The sequence below is a fragment of the Pinus tabuliformis genome, chromosome 8 (genome assembly GCF_031772625.1).
Source record: "Pinus tabuliformis cultivar Carrire ecotype Pingquan chromosome 8, CPIR1, whole genome shotgun sequence".
Lineage (NCBI taxonomy): Eukaryota > Viridiplantae > Streptophyta > Pinopsida > Pinales > Pinaceae > Pinus > Pinus tabuliformis.
The window spans coordinates 992,732,785-992,749,596 of NC_142294.1; the positions used below are offsets into that span (position 1 = coordinate 992,732,785).

Genomic DNA, 16,812 nt, shown 5'->3' on the forward strand with positions numbered 1-16,812 from the left:
GCAAAACAAGGAAAATTCCTTGTGGAAGAAGGAGATGAAGTTCAGCCTGAAGAGCTGATATGTGAAACATTAGTTGAGGTTGTTGAGTCTTACATTTTTCAAATTGACAATTTTTGTATGATTACAGGGATTATAAGTGTTGAAGGAGGATAGTTCTCAAATACTGTTACGCATCATGGAGTTGATAAAGTATTGATTTTTGAAAACGTAAGGAAATAATGGGAACTTATTTATGTGAAGATGAATGAGACAAAATTGTCTATGGAAGACAATTTGATTGAATCATTGAGCAATAGTGACCATGTAAAGGATGAAGCTGGAAATGAAGAGCATTGTGATAAAACACTTGGTAAATGTAAAGAGGAAATTGAATTGATAGAGAAGTTGCTAGGAGGAAATGGAAATAGGAAAGAAATGGTTACAGCAATACTTGACAGTAGCAGAGATTCTCTAAAATACATGGAGACAGAAGAGTGTTAATTCACAAACCAATAGTTTGTTTGCAGGAGAAGTGAATAGAATGAATGAGTGTGAGGTTGTGATCGAAGAAATTGAACAGAGGTTATTTGGAGATGACATGGAAGTTCAGAAGCAACAAGAGGGTAAGGATGTAAGGGTGGAAGTAAGGATCCAACAACTCCAAAGTGAAGGTAACCAATAGAAGGTTAAAGACAAACTTGAAGAAGAGACTATGCTAGTTGAAAACATAGTAAAGGATCATCATTCCATCATGATGATAGGCACAGTGGAGATAACCAGAGAAGATGTTTGGGAAGTCAATAAAGAAGAAGGACTAAACTCTCATTAAAGGATCAGTGAATGTGATAAAGAATTGGAGCTACTTGAGAAATGGCTGAAAGCACCAGTAGGGAAGAAAGAACCTGATGAAGATTGCAAATGATATGTAAGAGAGGAGGAGAAAAAAAGTCTAGCAAAGAAATGAGTTTGACATAGAAATTGAATTGATGATGGAATTAATGAGAAAATTGTCTCAAAGGGAGAAGACAACAACAAGAAAGCAAAACAGTAGCAAGAAAAAGACAACAACAGACTGTGAGAGCATAGCTAGTGGGGCAATGGAGCATAAAGTGTGGAGACCTGGAGAACAGCAACAAACAACAACAGCAACCAAAGACAGACAACTACAAACTAAAGTTTGGGACCCTGGAGGTTTTCTATCAACATATGAGAACACATGATCAGGAGATCATGAATGTTTTCAACCTTGGGAGTCTGATGCAGGAGAATTTGGCTCAGAAATGTCATTGTAGTTTAGTAGACATAGGGGATCTTGACTTTTCAAGGAAGTTGGTTTCCTGAGTATTAAATTAATGTAATTATTAAGGTTTTGAATGATTTTAATGAGATAAGCTAGAATAGGGATTAATTAAGGCATATTTGTAAATGTTCTCGAATGTTGGGGAACATGAGAGAATTAAGATAATTGAGAGATTGAGGGATTTTGGAATTAATTGTAAAATCTTAGATTAGGAATTAGTTGATGATTTTGTGGATTAGAGAGGATCCTTAGAGATAAAGAAGAGATTTTAGGATTTTGTTGAGAAGGTTATGGATCTAAACTAGGAAATGGTTATAAAATCCTTTTGTATAAATGTAAGCCTAAAAGGCATAGAAGAGGGTTAGCTAGTTAGGGATTAGTTCGAGAGTTAGATAGGTTTGATTGTAAGCCTACGGGTAGGAAAGGGAAAAGGCCATTAATATGAAAATCAAGCTAGAGAGACATAGACTCATGATGTAATTATTTGTTTATATATACACAGAGATTTCGATTCCTGAGTGTGTGATGTGTGTTGATTGATGGAATTATATATTGTGTGTGAATTAGAAGTAATTCTGCATAACATAGGGTTGCAGGTGTGCAGAACCAGAGATCAAGTGTAGGGAAGAGTGTATCGGGTTTACACGTAGACAGTGTTGGAGGAACCCTTTAATGTTACAGTGAAGGTATACTGTAAGGTTCTTAAAACCTAAGTAGTCACACAGCAGAAGCATAAAAAGGAGCGAAGGAATAAAAAATGAAGCTAAAGATCGGATCAGAACAGTTGAAGACCGAAAGGCGAGAACAAAGACACAGTAGTAAACCCAAACAAATGGAGTATTATATAGTAAGAACCAAAAGAAAGTAAAGGCATGAATAAATGAAGTAAATGTGCACAGGAGCCGTTGGATCAGTCAAATCAACAGGAGAGATTGTGTTTGATAGACGGATAAGATCTTATCTCGCAAATAAAGTAAGAAGTTGAGCGATGGAGATTAAGCCACATGTTAGCAGAAGGATAGAGTGGTTTTCGTAAGTGGGAAGCTGTTTCTCACGCACCCTCGAAGTTGTAAGCGGTATTCCAAAATTGAACATGATAAGGTTTTATGCAACAGAATTAAACCCTTATTGAATTCTGGTCATCAGGACCGTTTTTTGGGTGATTGACCGGATGCGCTGGTTAATTTGGAATTCAGACGCAATGAGGTTTTATACAACGAGCTTAAACCCTTGTTCAGTTCCGATAATCGTGACCGTTCAATGGTTGATTGATCAGATGGTAATCGCGCTCAAATGTTCACATAGGTTAACACGCCGGGCATACCCGATGAGTTATTCAAAGACGTTTAACTTCTTTGAGTTCCAGCAGCTGAATGGGTTAAAGTTGGAGATCACGCGATAGCCATTGATTTGAAGGAAGAAATCAACAGTGCAGATTTGAAGCGAAATATTGAGCATCAATATATGTGCCAAGGTCGTGGAATGGCGGAAAGGTAAGGATTAAGCATGATTTATGTGTAATTTCTATTAAATGGAATTATTATAGAAATAAAGCGGAATATATATATTGTGGGTTAAGCCAAGGTTAACCAAAGTCTAAAAGACCATGCTATGGTTAATATGCGTGAGTTGTTAACCAAAGGTTATGAAGAGTCATGTAAAGTTCCACTTAGAGTTTACCAAAGGGTTAGAATTTAAAGAGTCAAATGAAGTGTTTCTATATATGTTTATTTAAGGAGCCTTAAACCTTGATCTAAGAGAATTTTTCTCTAAGTATGGAATTTTGAGAATTCCTTGGACACACATAGTGTGACATGCATGTGACATGAAATTTACATGCATACTATGGGTATATGCAGCTTAGACTGCATCATTATGGTGTTTGCAGCTTAGGCTGGCATTAATGTCTCACAACCTTCCTGGTAACCAAGGCCTATTTTGATGAGAGGCGATATTTGAATGTTGAGAATATGATCTAGAGACTCAGATTTTCTGAGAAGTTTTAAGTTGTGTTTGATCTCTTCCAATTCTTATTTTAAAATCACAACTTATTCTTATAATTTTTCACGAAGTTATTCCCTTTTTCTCAACAGTTCTAATAAAAAACCCTTTACCCTTTTGGCTTCTTTTAATTCAATCTTGTGAATGATAATGGAGTCTCCATCTTGATCTCTTTCTTGGAGTTGTTTTTGTAATTCTCCCACCCTCTTTATAAGGATTTTTATTTATTTCAATGCACTATTGAGTTCTCCATCATAATCAGTTTATGATTCAATTTCTTCCACTTCATTGAATGTTATGTAACCATATCACACAACATCTGAAAAGATAGATCAACGACTTGAAAATAATCCTCTTTGAGGGGAAAACCTCCATTTACATAAGATAAATGAAAATTTATTGGATGATTCAAGTTACAATACCTCCTTGGTAGATACAGGAGTATAAGGGCTCAAAATATAATTAGGGCCTTGATCTAAATTCTTGTAAAAACTTGTAATTGCTATGTAAGCTCCCTCATCAGTTAAAACATATTTTGATTTGTCTCATTTACCCAGGTATGCAAGAGGTTTACGAGTCAAGTTATATGTCTTTTATGTGTCATGTGTCAGGAAATTATAATTTAATTAGCATCATACACAACAAACTCACAACACATAATTAATCAAGGAGTTCACCCTCCAGTACTGGGCTACATCTCCTAGAACCTCCATCAATGGTTAGACCCTCTTTGGAATTATTGGACAATGTCTGATTACAAGCATCTTCTACACTCCAATGGTTTTTAAAATTGTACCATTGGGTTCAGAAGACCCAAAAATCCCAAAAATGACTATTAGATCTCCGAAAACTGACTCTCGCTGAACTGTGCTAGACCTCCTCCACTGGTGACCCTAGGCTTCTTTAACTTCAACATGGGAATATCATGCACATAATTTATTCTTTGCCTCTGCAACCTGCACCAATGAGTTCATCTTCTTGGAATGACTATTCATTTTCCAAAATTGGTCAAAAATTGAGCGAGATAGGCTTCATTCATTTTTTCCCTAGGAAACCCCGCTAAATCTGGAGAAGACTCTAGTTAGCACTGCCAAAACTGGCAGTCCCGCCAAACTTGGCGCTCCTCCGAAACGCCGCTAACATTAATTATGGATTAATTAACACTAATCCTAGATTAATGGTGGTAATCATGCTTAACCTTAGCATTGGCCCATGGTTTTTTAAGTGTGGTCGTATGGAGAAGGGGATGGCCCACAAGGCTGGCTCCCTCCTCTCCCGCTAATGGAATTCACGTCACATTAAATATGTGATCGTGGAAAATGGTTTCAAACCTTGCCACTTGGTCCATCGGTAAGGCATTGTAATTGGGAGGGGGAGGTCACGGGATTGACCCGCCCTCTGCCCATCCCATATATATTTTTCCACCAGAAACATTACCATAAAAACTTTGTGCCTTTCACATTCAGAATTCGGATTTGATATAATTCAGATTTATATATATGTGGATTGATGAAGTTTGGAAATATAGTTTGGATTAATGTGGATTTTTATATATAATTTCCATATATATATATCTATATATATATATATATATATATATATATATATATATATATATATATATATATATATATATATTTCTAAAAAATACAATTTCCACATAACATTCATCATAAACCAATAATTCCACCTTGGAGGACATTGGGCAATTTCATCTTCACACAACCAAACTGGTGAATCTTGAAATGGTAGTTGTTACAACCTCATTGGACGAAAATTGAAGAAGATTCCCATCATGTTAATTGTACTGCCATGTCATCATTCTATCTTGTTCTGCAATTTTTTTAGTTATTTAGGAAAATGAACAACATGCCTTTTCTCCTTCATCCAGACTCGGTTTTTAGTGAAACAAATTGTGTTGCGATCATATCGATGTGAAAAATTCAGTCATACAAGTTTTGATCCAATCTAAGAACTTTGAATTTTGAGCTATTTCTTGCCCCTAATCTAGATTCTGATCACTCCTTCCAACTGACGGGCTTTTGGACCCACAAAATATGGTTATCTGATGAGAGTTAAACTCTCTTCTCCTTCCCAAGTTCTATCAACTGATTCTACTTAAATAAATCTCCATGACAACCACTTGGTGGATACTTGCTGGCTGCAAAAAACCTTTATTGTACCACATCGATCCCTCAGTGCTTGGAAAAGCGATACAATCTGATAGCCTTCCCACTAAGAATCTTGGCATCAACAAACACAAATGGTCTACAATTGCTTAAAGGTTTTTGCATCTCGTCCACTTTTTCTTCTTGCCTCTATCATCTTCCAGTTCAACAAGCTTCTCATGTCATGATTTGAGAATGAAAGCTAAGCATGAGCATCTTGCTAGATAATGGAGCTTTCAAAATCCTACAATATCTTGTCACAAGAAACACCATTAAATGGAAAAACACATTATGCAAGAAATTATAAATCAACGACCTCTTCTTTTGCTCCTTGAGAGCAACAATTGTCACCTCATGTAACATCACCATGTACTCTTGCATCTTGGTGTACAAAATATTGACTAAACACAAATCAACATAACATCATCGACCAAACATAAGTTGATAAACATGATCCAATAATTGACTTGACTTAAGAGCCACACATAAGCATGTATAGAAACTTGATGATTCTTTTCATAAACAACAAGAATTCCACATTCTCATGCAATAATCTATCAACATCTCCCATTTACATTTGGAGACAAAATCAACTCTTCCAAGTAGATATGACATACAGGTGACAACAATCGACACAAGTTGACACTCATGCATGTATCTAGTTTCATTGTTCACACGCACACACAAACTCTCATGTATGAGTGCAATTCTTCAACTCTCCCTCAAGTACAAACACAAGTACAATAAGCACAAAAACATGTTTGGGTACATAAGCACTGAATTGACAAATTTGCTACAAATGAAGTGAGTAACATACTCTACTTTCACACACCTTCATGGAGAAATTATGCAACATTAAGGATGCTTTCAAAAGAAATTCATTCACATACAAACTTGCAACCACAAATTGCCTTCTTTTGTTGCATTAAAGTGAGTCAAACAGAGCTCTTCTTTCAAGAGAAACGTAATGCATCCATAAGGCAAAGAAATGCATTTATCAACAAGCCAAACTAGCATTGTATTGCTTCAAGAAAAAAATTGTTGCATATAAGTGATTTATTTACGAACATCACTTTTACAAGTTACCCAACCATGGGGCTATGCAACTAGCGAAAACAGAAATTTGTAAACTTCAACTGGACAAATAGTCTGTCCATTTATTACCCAACCAAGTGAATGAACCCTCTATTTGAACTTTCTCTTCTTCTGCAGTTGTTTCAAGGATGGTCACATCTTGCACCACTTTTTCTATTGTCACTTCCACTTCTGGTGATTGCATGATATGCTTGCCCTTACAAGGATGAAGATGTGGAAACAATTTCCAACACTTCTCGACCCAATGTCCACTGATATTGTAGTGAGTACAGAAGTTCTTTTGAGCTCCTCTTGGCTCACTTGCCTTTATCTTTGGATGAGATTTTCTCCTTTCAATCTCACTTCCAATAGATATAAACATCTTCTTGATGATTGCTTTCTTCTTTTCACACTTATCTACACAATGGTTAGATGAAAGGAAAAAAGTACATGGAAACATTTTTCTTAACGCGTTATTCAAAGTTGTGTTTTGTTTTCCACCATAAAAAGTATTCGATTTATGAGCACTTGAATTAACATTAGTAGAATTAATGGAATGATTATACCTCTTTTTGGAGTCTTTTGGATTACGCCTCGTGCGTGAATAACTTGCATGGCAAGAAGAACTTAGCTTTGTTTCTTCCTCAACTCTTTCATCCCTCTTTGGAGATGTTTTGTACTTCAAGTCTTCCTTTCACTTGTGGAACCAAACATGCACCATTTCTGGATGCAAATCCCAACATCTCACCTCCTCATGTCCTCTCTTATGGTAGAAGGCACATGATACCCACGAGTTGTCGCTAGAATACCATTCTTCTTTTGAAACATAGCCTAAGCCTTCATATTTATGCCTCTCCTTGACCTCAATTGGATTTTAAATGCCTTGTTAGTTTACTCCAAGGCCTCCTCCATTGTACCCCATCTTGGTGAAGAGTTTAGATCCAATGCCTTTACTATATTTTTTAAAGGCTGCAAATGAATTTACATCAATACTTTCACATAAGGAAGAAGCATGCAAATCTTTACCATTTGCTTCATCTTTCGATTGACATAAGAAGATGTTTTTGAATTCCCTTTTGATTTGAGAGGTGTCCTCTTGGACTCTTCGACTCTCTTCTTTTAGCTCCTCGGATTTGGGTGCTGATAGAACCTCATCTTCCACATCATGTGGATAGAAAGTGAAAAATTTTCCATTTGGATTCTCTAAAGGACTTTCTACACTAGCATCTTGCATAATAGTTGTAGAAATGCATAAAGATGGTGGAGAAAATGGTGGTTTATCACCACTCTTATTACCTTCTTCCCCTGAAGAACATTCTCCTCTTGGAGGTCTAAATCATGCATCCTGAAAATTGGTATTACTCTCTTCATAAAGGACTCTCACCATTTCTTGCATGTCTAAGAAAGTCTTTCTAAACGCCTTCACATCCTATGACATCCTTGCAGGTTTTCCTCCTTGGGACATGCTTTATTTGAAGCTGCCTTCACAAGTATAATGAATTAAAGAGCTTCACAACAATTCAAAAAGCTTCACAAAATTCTTTACTGTGATTTGAGAACCAAGCTCTCAATTTGGAGCTTCTCCTTGCTTCATCTTGTACACACAAACTTGCACATAGTTAAATGATCCTTGCACAATTTCAAAACCAATAGCTAATTCTCTAGATAACCTTGGCAAACCATCTCAGGGTTCAAATGAGCTAACCAGCTCTAATACCAACTTGATCTAAATTCTTAGGAAAACCTGTAATTGCTATGCAAGGTCCCTCATCAGTTAAAACATATTTTGATTTGTCTCATTTACCCAGTTATGCGAGAGGTTTATGTGTCAAGTTATATGTTTTTTATGTGTCATGTGTGAGAAAATCATAAGTTAATTAGTTGCTTAAATAACATGAATAACAGACATCATATAAAACAAACTCACAACACATAATTGATCAATGATTTCACCCTCCGGTATTGGGCTACATCTCCTAGGACCTCCATCAATGGTTAGGCCCTCTTTGGAATTATTGGACAATGTATTATTACAAGCATCTTCTACACTCCAATGGCTTTGAAAATTGTACCATTGGGTTTAGAAGACCCAAAAACCTCAAAAATGACTATTAGATCTATGAAAACTAGCTCTGGATGAACTGTGTTGGACCTCCTCCATTGGTGGACCTAGGATTCTTTAACTTTAACATGGGAATATCATACACATAAGTTCTTCTTTGTCTCTGAAACCTACACCAATGAATTCAAAATGTCGAAATCATCTAGGAACGACTATTCATTTTCCAAAATTGGTCGAAAATTGAGCAGGATATGCTTCATTCAATTTTTCCCTAGGACCCCCTAAATCTGGAGAAGACTCCAGTTAGCACTGCGAAAAATGGTAGTCCTACCAAATTTGGTGCTCCTCCAAAAATGCTGATAACTTTACTTATGGATTAATTAACGCTAATCCTAGATTAATAGTGCTAATCGTGCTTAACCTTAGCACTAGCCCACGGTTTTTGAAGTGCAGTCGTATGGAGAGGAGGCTCGCCCGCAAGGCTGACTCCCTCCTCTCTCGCTGGCGACATTCACATCACATTAAATATATGGCCATGGAAATTGTTTTCAAACCCCACCGCTTGGTCCAACAATAAGGCATTGGAACTGGGAGGGGGAGGTCACGGGTTCGACCCGCCCTCCACCCATCCCATATATATTTTGCCACCCGAAATATTACCATACAAACTTTGCGCCTTTCACATTCTGACTTTGGATTTGATATAATTTGGATTTATATATATGTGGATTGATGAAGTTTGGAAATATATATTTTTCCACCCGAAATATTACCATACAAACTTTGCGCCTTTCACATTTGGACTTTGGATTTGATATAATTCGGATTTATATATATGCAGATTAATGAAGTTTGGAAATATAGTTTGGATTAATGCGGATTTGTATATATAATTTGGAAATTAATAATATATATATATATATATATATATATATATATCTAAAAAATACAATTTCCACATAACATTCATCATAAACCAATAATTCCACTTTGGAGGACATTGGGAAATTTCACCTTCACACAACCAAATTGGTGAATCTTGAAGTGACACTTGTCACAGTGTCATTGGACGAAATCTAAAGAATATTCCCGTCACGCTGACTATACTACCATGTCATCATTCTATCCTGTTCTGCAATTTTTTTCGTTGTTTAGGAAAATGAACAACAGGCATTTTCTCCTTTATCCAGACTCAGTTTTCAGTGAAAAGAATTGCGTTGTGATTGTCTTGATGAGATGGACGCATTCATATAGGTTTTGAGAGAATATGAGAACTTTTAATTTTGAGCTATTTCTTGTCCCTAATTTAGATTTTGATCAGGCCTACATAACAATAATAATGTAAGGGCATAGCAATAATGATAGAGTGCTTCTATGGGGCACAAAATTACTAATAGAGGGCTTCTATGGGGCACAACAATAACAATATGGGGGTTACACTAGTATTATAGGAACCTAACATGCCCCTTTCCTTCAAAAAAGTGTTTTCTTTAATGCTTAAGTAGTTATGGATGATTTTGAATAAAATACTCATCCTCCCATGCAGAGTCTTCAATATGTAAAGTCTTCCAGTTAATTAGATACTCTGAAATACTTCTTGGAAAAAATATCATGAAAGTCTTAAATACTTCTTGGAACAAATATTATCTTCCAAAGAGCAACAAAAATGGGTCACAAAGATGTTGGGTCATGAATTTGAAATCATCTACAAAGAAGGGAAGCAAAATTTGTTTCCATTGTTGTTGGGTCCCTATAATACTAGTGATTACCCCATTACTATTGTAGTTATACCCCTTATTTATATTGTTGTGCCCCTATTACCCCCATATTGTTATTTATGTGCCCCATAGAATCCCTCTATTGTTATTTTTGTGCCTTTATATTATTATTGTTAGGTCGGCTGGATTATATTGTGACTCCCTAGACTCCTATATATAGAAAGGAAGTTTTGTCATTTGGATCATCGAAGAATTGTTCATTTATGTAATGTAAAGGAGGTTGCCCCCTCGAAGAGGCTGAATTCTAAGGCGTTGATCTATCTTTTCTATCTTTTCTTGAGCTGGTTTCATAACATTTGGTATCAGAGCTTTGGATTCTAGGGTTTCGCTGCTCCAAACAGGTCATCGTGGCATTTTCGCTATAAATTTTTTTCTGTGATGTTTCAGAAGTCGCAAAAAAATCCCATTTGAGAAGAAATCGCGCTGAACCTTGGGTCCAAATTTCAGAGCTTTTCGCACGATATTTGCGGAGATATGATCTGAGGAAGTTGGCCTTTTTGCAGACTCCTGAATTACATTCAAAACAGGTGACCTGGGTAAAATCATCATAGCTTTCTCTCTGGGGATTGGATTGAAATTTCGTAAGAAGGTACAGAAAGAGAACGGACTGTAGTTTCTTGTGTGTGTGTTTCAGATTCAAAGGTTGAAATAGTGACTCGTGGTACGTCGCACAAGTTCGCTCTACTGAACCAGTCTAAAAACAAGTCACTGTGGGAGATTTCACATAACTCTTCCTTGGAGAATCCAATTTGGCTCAGACTTGTGGCATTGGAAAGAGGACGCAGAAGGATACTATAGGTAGCAATTTTAGAATTGGATGATCCGAAATTACAGAGATACATCAGATTCAATATCAGGCTTCTATAAAGTGAAAAAAGGTGTGTAGTTTTTTTTTTTAATTTTTGTGGTTTAACGGAATTCAAAGGGCATAGTAAAGCATTATTATCGGTAACTGATGCCCCGAGGAAAGAAAATGCAAACACCTAGTAAGGAACCTGAAATCTCTAGCATGACCCATGAAGAAGAGGAAGAAATGCTACATGATATATCAAAATTACAAGAACAAGTGCAACAAATGTCACACTCACAAAAGCTAACAGAAGCTAAGATAAGTGGCGTGGAATCTAAGATGAATGGCGTGGAATATAAGATAAATGGCGTGGAATCTAAGATAAAGGGCATGGAAGCTAAGATGGATGATTCGAAGACAGATTTGAAGAGAGACATGGCAGATTTGAAGATAGATATGAAGACAGACATGGAAGAATTGAAGAAGTTGCTACAAGAAAGGGTCACTAATGGTGAAAAGGTAGTAAAGGAAACTCATGATGAGAACAAAAGAAATGTTAATCATGATTCCATAGACGCTAATGTTGGATCGAAGAATCACCATATTCCAAAAATCGATATGAGGAAGTTTGATGGCAAGGATCCCGCCACATGGATATTACAGATGGAGCAATTCTTCGATCTCAATAATGTGCAAAACGCACAAAAGGTACGTATGGAAACTGTATATTTGGAACCAAATCAGTTTGTATGGTATCAATGGCTTTGTCTCGTAAACAATTTATCACTTGGGCAATTTTTACGGAGGAATTGATAGCACATTATGAAGATACAAAAAGCAACACTTTTTTTAGCCAATTGATAAGTCTCAAACAAAAGGGTTCAGTAATGGAGCACATTGAGGAGTTCCAAAAATTGAACATAAGGGTAAAATATATTCCAGAGGAGCATAGGATTGATGTGTTCATAGGGTCTTTAAAGGATAATATCCAACATGATGTTCGCCTTTGGGAACCTGATTCATTAGAGAAGGCATTCAGGTTAGCAAGAAAAATGGAAAGCAAAATTATGGCAACCAGGAAGCATACCACTCACAACTATAAAGACGGAAGTGTTGTTGCCCCTAGTCTTCCACAACCTATAAGGTTGACACCACAACAATTGGAAGAAAAAAGAGCAAAAGGGCTTTGTTACAGTTGTGATAGCAAATACACAAAAGGTCATAAGTGTGCTGAGAAGAAATTATTCTACATAGATTGTGAAGAGGAAGAAGAAAAGGAGCAAGAAAGGTCAAAAGAAGAAGATATACTTCAGGAACAAAGCTTAGATGAAGAACAAATAAATCCGACCATATCTTGTAATGCATTGGTGGGAATTACCACTCCTCAAACCATCAAGATAGAAGGACAAATCAAGAAGAAAAAGGTAATAGTGTTGATTGATTCAGGAAGCACCCACAATTTTATTCATTGTAGGGTAGCAAAAGAATTGAATTGCTTCCTATATCCAGCACCAGAGTGTCAAGTGATGATTGCAAATGGAGGAACAATAAATTGCTCTGGAAAGTGCCATAATATCAAGCTATCCATGGGAGAATATGTATTGACTAGCCCAATGCTTTCCATTCCAATGGGAGGTGCAGATGTTGTACTAGGAGTCCAATGGCTACAATCCTTGGGTACAATAGCTTTTAATTTTCAAGAAATTTTCATCAAATTTTCTACGGAAGGAAAGGAAGTTGAATTAAGGGGTATTGCAGGGAAACCGGGAAAGATAATCAGCTCTCATGGTATGACAAAGCTTCTAAAAAAGGAGCAAAGAGGTGTAATTGCACAATTATGCTCGCTAGATGTTTCCACATTGGAATCATCTATTTCTCCAGATCTCCAAAAAGTCCTGGACAATCATTCCAAGGTATTTGAGACTCCAAAGGGTCTCCCACCTATGCGTGATCATGATCATGCTATTCATCTGATTCCAGGAAGTGTTCCTCCAAACATCAGGCCGTACAGATATCCCTATGTCCAAAAAAGTGAAATTGAACGTATGGTTGCAGAAATGCTAGAGGCTGGTATAATTCAACCAAGTCAAAGTTCTTTCTCAGCTCCAGTAGTATTGGTGCACAAGAAGGATGGATCATGGCGCATGTGTCCGAATTATAGGGAGCTCAACAAGCTCACTATTAAAGATAAGTTCCCCATTCCTGTTATTGATGAATTACTGGATGAATTGCATGGATCAATTTACTTCACCAAGTTGGATCTTCGTTCGGGATATCATCAAATCAGAATGAAGGTTGAAGACATTCTGAAAATGCCATTTAGAACTCATGAGGGTCATTATGAATTTTTGGTCATGCCTTTTGGCCTTACCAATGCACCTTCAACATTTCAAGGTTTGATGAATTCAATTTTCAAACCATTCCTTAGAAAATTTGTGTTAGTATTTTTTGATGATATACTAATCTACAGCAAGTCTTGGAAGGATCATGTTGAACATGTTGACAGGGTGCTACAACTATTGGAGGAGAAACAATTATATGCAAAAAGATCCAAATGTTCCTTTGGAGTCCAGGAGGTGGAATATTTGGGTCATATTGTATCTCATGAAGGAGTTAAGGTAGACCCTAGCAAAATTAAAGCCATTAAGGAATGGAAAATCCCCACATCCATAAAGCATCTGCGAGGATTTCTTGGGTTGACAGGGTATTATTGCAAGTTTGTTAAGAATTATGGGAGAATAGCAGCACCTCTAACAACATTATTGAAGAAAGATTCATTTTCATGGACTCCGGAAGCAACAAAGGCCTTTGAACATCCTAAAGAGGCAATGTGCCAAGCACCAGTCTTAGCTACACCGGACTTCACAAAAACCTTTATTGTGGAATGTGATGCTTCAGGAAATGGAATTGGTGCTGTTCTAATGCAAGATGAAAGACCCATTGCTTTTGAAAGTCATCCAATCAAGGGAAAGTTTTTAAGCAAAGCTATTTATGAGAAGGAAATGTTGGCAATACTCCATGCACTTAAGAAATGGCGACCCTACCTAATGGGAATACACTTCAAGGTAAAAACGGATCATGATAGCCTTAAATACTTTTTAGAACAAATATTATCCTCTGAAGAGCAACAAAAGTGGGTCACAAAGATGTTGGGTTATGACTTTGAAATCATCTACAAAAAAGGGAAGCAAAATGTGGTGGCAGATGCACTCTCAAGAAAGGATGAGGATGTGGAAGCATTGTTGTGTGCCATTTCTATTATCCAACCAGATTGGATAAACGAAGCAAGGGAGGAATGGAAGAATGATGAAGAAGTGTGGGAACTTATTCAAAAGCTACAACAAGATTCCAGTACTTCTGATACATTTAGCTGGCAAAATGATTCGTTATGGTACAAAGATCGCTTATACCTTTGTAAGAATTCCTAGCTAAAACAAAAGATTCTTATGGAATTGCACACTTCTCCCTTAGGAGGGCACTCAGGATTTTTAAAAACTTACCATAGGGTTAAGAAGGAATTTTTTTGGGATGGCCTTAAATCAGATATTCAAAAGTTTGTGGCGGATTGTTTGGTTTGCCAACAAAATAAAGTTGAAACAATTAAGACATCGAGTCTATTACAACCTTTATCCATTCCAAGCCAACGTTGGGAGGAGGTTTCAATGGATTTTATCACAGGTTTACCCAAGTCTGAGGGAAAGAGTGTCATCATGGTGGTAGTTGACAGACTTACCAAGTATGCACACTTTTGTGCATTATCACATCCATTTAAAGCCAGTACAGTTTCTACTGCATTTATGGAAACAGTTCAAAAGCTACATGGAAACCCAAAGATTATTGTAAGTGACAGAGATCCCATTTTCACTGGAAATTTTTGGACAGAATTATTTTCTTGTCTTGGTACTCAGTTAGCTCATAGCTCATCTTATCATCCTTAATCTGATGGGCAAACTGAGATAGTAAACAAATGTTTGGAAGAATATCTTCGTTGCTTTGTATCTGATAAGCAGACACAATGGGTCAAATGGTTGCCTCTGGCTGAATGGTGGTATAACACTTCCTTCCATACAGCAACAAAAATGACCCCATTTATGGCACTTTATGGGTATCAACCACCATACATCACATCATATTTAAGAGAAAATTCTAAGGTTCATGCAGTGGAACATCACATCGAACATCAACAACAAGTCCTCCAACTCTTAAAGGATAACCTCGTATTGGCACAAAATAGAATGAAACAACAGGCATATCAACATTGCAGTGAAAGAAGTTTTGAAGTAGGTGATTGGGTATTCCTACGGCTACAACCATATAAGAAAATGTCCCTAAAGCAAGCTAAGAAGGATAATAAATTATCACCAAAGTATTATGGTCCGTACAAGGTGTTGCAAAAGATTGGTACTATGGCATACAAATTGGAGCTTCCTGTAGCTTCTCGATTGCACCCAGTTTTCCATGTTTCATGTTTAAAGAAGGTTATAGGTGACAAACTCCCAATTCAAACAATATTGCCAGAACTTGACGAGGAAGGAAAAATTATATTGGAACCGGAAGCAGTCACAGAAACAAGAACTCGACAGCTACGAAATCGATCAATTTCAGAGTATCTTATCAAGTGGAAGAACTTATCCGCTAAAGATTCCACATGGGAGGATGAGAATTTTATGCAGAAGTATCCAGAACTACTCAAGCGTTGAGGACAACACTTTTTTGAAGGAGAGGGGCATGTTGGGTCCCTATAATACTAGTGATTACCCCATTACTATTGTAGTTATACCCCTTATTTATATTGTTGTGCCCCTATTACCCCCATATTGTTATTTCTGTGCCCAATAGAATCCCTCTATTGTTATTTTTGTGGCTTTATATTATTATTGTTAGGTCGGCTGGATTATATTGTGACTCCCTAGACTCCTATATATAGAAAGGAGGTTTTGTCATTTGGATCATCGAATAATTATTCATTTATGTAATGTAAAGGAGGTTGTCCCCTCGAAGAGGCTGAATTCTAAGGCGTTGATGTATCTTTTCTATCTTTTCTTGAGCTGGTTTCATAACAATTGCACTCTCAAGAAGGAATGGGGATGTTGAAGCATTGCTCTGATACCATATTGTATGTAACTAGATCACAAAATAGAAGAAAACATGGATTGATGACTTGAAAATAAGCCTCTTCAAGGGGGAAACCTCCTTTTACATCACATAAATGAACAATTCTTGGATGATTCAAATGGCAAGACTCTTTCTCCTACGTGTCATTGACAAATGGGCCAATGACTAACTGCGTTAAAGTTAAAGCAACATAAGATGAGATGAATTCAATCAAGTTGTCATCAAATACACCATCCATGAATTCTTTAATGACCATATCTGTGATAATATGCATGACTTTTAATACATTTAAATAACATGCAAGTTTAAGCGACATCTTCCATAGATCTTCCTCCACTCAAACATAGCCTTTAAATTTTTTGAAAGTTGTGCGATGCTTAACCTATTGAACATTATGCTAGTTGAGCATTTGCAGTTGTCAATTTCTTAAGGAAACCTGTTATGTTCTAAAACATGCTTGGAGCTTAACGAATTTGGTGTTTTTCAAATAAATTTGGTGCTTTTGGTCCTCATTACAGTTGCCAACTCAAATGATCGTAACTTCG

The 16,812-nt window shown here is 36.7% G+C and overlaps 1 pseudogene; it reads left to right on the plus strand.

The window, feature by feature from the left end:
* Positions 1-520: 520 nt before the first annotated feature.
* Positions 521-16,812, plus strand: part of LOC149238741 (phenylcoumaran benzylic ether reductase PT1-like) — a 136,794-nt pseudogene continuing 120,502 nt past the window's right edge.